This window comes from Protobothrops mucrosquamatus, unplaced genomic scaffold (assembly GCF_001527695.2).
Source record: "Protobothrops mucrosquamatus isolate PMUCROS unplaced genomic scaffold, P.Mucros_1.0 scaffold1617, whole genome shotgun sequence".
NCBI classification, from domain to species: domain Eukaryota; kingdom Metazoa; phylum Chordata; class Lepidosauria; order Squamata; family Viperidae; genus Protobothrops; species Protobothrops mucrosquamatus.
The window spans coordinates 105381-109461 of record NW_015387778.1 but is presented as its reverse complement, the minus strand read 5'-3'; the positions used below and the strand labels follow the sequence as shown (position 1 = coordinate 109461).

Below are 4081 nucleotides of genomic sequence, written 5' to 3'. Positions count from 1 at the left end.
CGTTTCCTGTTAAGACTAAAAAGAAAAATATTGTATGAACAGTAATGCCCATCCTTGAAATCATATTATATTAAAGTGGAATTCTGCAAGCTGGAAATACTTGGGCATTTAAAGAAAAGGAACCCCTTCAGTTTCCCATGCTAAAATTATACATACATATATTTATTGCTTGTTATGCTTCGAAGTATCTCTAAACAATATCCTTCCCCATGTTTTTCTTTACATTTAAATGGAGAATTTCCAAAGTATTGATCTCTAGAGACAACTTGAGTATATCTTAATATGCTTTAGCTGATTTCATGAATCTTATTAGGTTTTATTAGTCATAAGAAGTTCTTTCAGTGCTAAGAAGGCTAATATTATGACATGAAGGTCTAAAAATAAGCACTGAATGTTTGGAGTGTTCTAAATACGCAGAGTCTTTTTCTAATTATAGAAATTAATTTAGCTATAGACCAAGGTTCTCAATTTGCCTTAGACTGTGGTGTTCCTGTGCTGCATAGAATGAAGACAATAAATGAGTTGGATTTAAACTTAATTAAGTTTCAATATGATTAATGCTTCTCAACTTATGACTACAACTGAGCCCAAATTCTATCGCGAAGTGAAACAATTGTTAAGTGAGTTTTGCTCCATTTTACAACCTTTTTGCCACAGTTAAGTTAGTAATGGTTGTAAAGTGAATCTGGCTTCCCATTGATTTTGCTTGTCAGAAAGCTGCAAAAGGTGATTTCGTGACACCCTCCCCGAACATTTCAACCGTCATAAATATGAGTCAGTTGCCAAGCGTCTGAATTTTGATCATGTGACCATGGGGATGCTGTAGCAATCGTAAGTATGAAAAATGTCAATAAGTCGCTTTTTTCAGTGCAGTGGTAATTTAGACTGTTCACTAAAGGAAAGATTGTAAATCGAGGACTATCTGTATGACTATTTGCCAATCATGTGTTTGGTTATTTCCTTTGAATGTCATTAGAAATTGCAGTTTGGTAATTGGCAGCTTCTCCTTAAGGCTTTCATAGGAGGATGTGATTTTAGGCCTCCAATTGTATTCCTCTCCCTTGGATCTCAAAGAGGAAAGATATTACGAATTAATACAGCCCACTTCATTCATTCATTCATTCCTTTTATTTATTTTTCACATTTCTGAACTGCCCATCTCCTCAAAGAAGGCTTGTGGGTGATGGAGTTAATAACTTTAATAACAAAACATATTGTGTAAATAAATGGTTTGAATAAATAAGAATTGGTTTTGATGGTCAGAAAAGCAATTTGTCAGCATTTCTTTTGAAATTTTAAGATTGGTGGGGAAGACCTCTCTGGGAGGAGTTAGAAAATATGAGTGCAATCCAACCTGCAAAGATGCTTGGTTGAGCACAGAAGAATGACTGCTAATTAAAAGCATGAAGATTAAGAAACATACACTGTCATGCAAAGAGATTTCCATGTTTAAAATGAGCTTTAAAAATAAACAATTAAATCAGTATACAAAGTAGTGGAGCAACTGGGGAGTGAAGTATACAAATATTTACAAAGTATTGAGCCAGATGTAAAAAACACCAGCAACTTTAATGCTCCAGAGAGGTACAATAACTTTCTTTTGTCTACTGTTGTTTGTTTTCCCATAAATATAATAGAAAGTATGTAAGATTTCTGGAAGAAACGTGTTCACATTTATGTAAAGAAGCAAATTGTGCTCACTTTTATGTAAAGAAGTAAATCTATATTTATTTATACATCCATTATACAGTAATAAGAGTAATAAGATAATAAAAAGAAATCAATCTGTAACATCAGATTTGATCAATACTACCATTCAATAAATAATGCAAGTGGAAGTGTCACCACAATCTATAAATGCTCGATGAATGAACTTAAGATTTATGTGATTCCTGAGTGACATCAGGCAGGTAGCAAGGCAAATTTCAACTGGAACGACATTCCAAAGAATAAGTTCTGTCATTAAAACAGGACCATATTAACTGCATTTCATTAGAGGACTGCATTGACGGGGACAAGTCTAATTGGAGGAGGCAGACTTTGAAATACCTAGACGTCAAGCCATATGTGGTTTTCTAGATCTAAACCAACATTTTTTAACTGTCTATTGGAAACCAATGCATGGCCGATAGCATAAGGATAACATCTGGCGTTAACACACGGGCCACTCCATTCTGGACCAGGCACAGCTTCTTAGCAGTCTTTAAAAGCAAGTAAATATTATGTCTTGCAGGAATTCAACTGAATAGTGATGAGTTACCATGACAAGCTCTATCCATTTCAAGTAAAATTGAAATTGCCACACTAGCCAGAGTTGAATAAAGATCCCTCTGGCTAAGGCTTCTACTGCAGCTCTAGCAGTAGTTGTGCTTCTAAGAGGATGCAAAACAACTTATGAAATATTTCAGGAATGTTTTTATAGGACCATAATACCTATTAAGAGCAATCATGAAAGTCGCTATCTCAGTCATAAAAAATAGTGTCCACTATCAAAATGTTTATATTCCATTAGTGTTAAATCTGCTATAAAACATGCTTTATTTGAATATTAACTAATATAATTTTTTTCCAATCAAAGTCCTAGATGTTGAAAAAGATATTAATTGATAGAATATGTGTTTCTTGCAGCTAATAATACCAGGTTATAATTTGTTAATTTTTTTAAGTCCGTTTAGATGCCAAGCTGACTACTTTATGTACCATGCTTCCTAGTAGACAAAATATTCCTGACTGTCAGTTTCCCAACATTAGAAACCTCCAGAGCTGTAAAAGGCACACTAAATGAACAGTGTGTAATAGAATGGAGTTGGTATATGAATCCTTTAAAAAAAGTATAATATAAAAACTAAAAGAAGTTCCTTCTAACTGTATTAATTTTAAAAATAAGGCTCACATAGCTTTTAGCCATTTTAGGAGGAAGAAAGGATAAGAAGACAACAAAGAAACAGAACTGTTGTTTATGAGACAAGAGACAAAAGATATAGGAGGAAAAAATTAACTTTCTTCAATTTTGCAAGCATACATGCCAAATTATACATATTTGTGAAGTTGAAGCACATTTGCAAGATAAAGATAAATCATAATTTTATGCCCATAGCATTTTAGTTCAGTGACTTATTGGGCAATTTGTTACCTTTAATGTAGATATCCATGAAAGATTGCCTCTAACTCTTAAGTGCCTGTGATCTCAAGTTGAAAATCAGCTGGCAATGAGATTTCTTGATTTTACAAATTTTATTAATTTTTCAAATAAACATATGGACAAATAATACAAATATGGTGCATTTCATTAGAAAAACAAACACATAAAAAAGCCTACTCAGTAAGTATTCAGAAATAACCAGCGGTCCCCCCTCCCCTGCATCCACACTCCCTCAACCTTCCTACCTACTTCCCTCCTCCTTCCTCCCCCTCTTAACCACGACCTCTCCTCTTTCCTCCTTTCCAACTATCCTACACAACCCATCACCTTCTTTTCCACCACCTCGGATGCAGTTTAGGGGTACTAGCCGACCATCTCCTCTTCTTAAAGACAAACATTTACATTATATTTATAAATACACCAAATTTTATATAATTCTACCCCTTCATCCCCTTCCCCCCTCCCCCCCCCGGACTTCCCAGAACTGAGTACAGGGATAAATACATAACATCACAAGTCTAAAATAAGCTATCCATTCATAATACAAACAAAATTAACATACTTTAACTCTAACATACAATAATAAACTTATAAAATATATATATAAATTATATTAAATATATAAATAATATTAGAAAAGAAAAATATTTATTCAAAAGCTATATGATAATTAATCACTTCATACTTTCTCTTAATATAATCTATCCATCTTCTCCATACCAAGATAAATTTTTCTTGAAATTGATCCTTCAAGTATGCGGAAATTTTTGCCATTTCTGCAAAGTATGACACCTTCAATCTCCAATCATCCATAGTCGGTAATACCTCTTTCTTCCAGTTTTGAGCAATCAGTAATCTTGCTGCTGTTACACAATACAACATCAGATTCATTTCTTTAGGATCCAAATTTTCCATAATACCCAGTAAAAATAATTGCGG

At 33.5% G+C, this 4081-nt stretch overlaps 1 protein-coding gene across 1 annotated transcript in view; it reads left to right on the top strand.

The window, feature by feature from the left end:
• Positions 1-816: 816 nt before the first annotated feature.
• The window catches only part of AGPAT3 (1-acylglycerol-3-phosphate O-acyltransferase 3), a 31520-nt gene continuing 28255 nt past the window's right edge, over positions 817-4081 (top strand). The window contains exon 1 of the mRNA XM_015822594.1: positions 817-831. The gene's annotated coding sequence lies outside the window, so the exon portion shown is untranslated. The remainder of the gene's footprint in view (positions 832-4081) is intronic.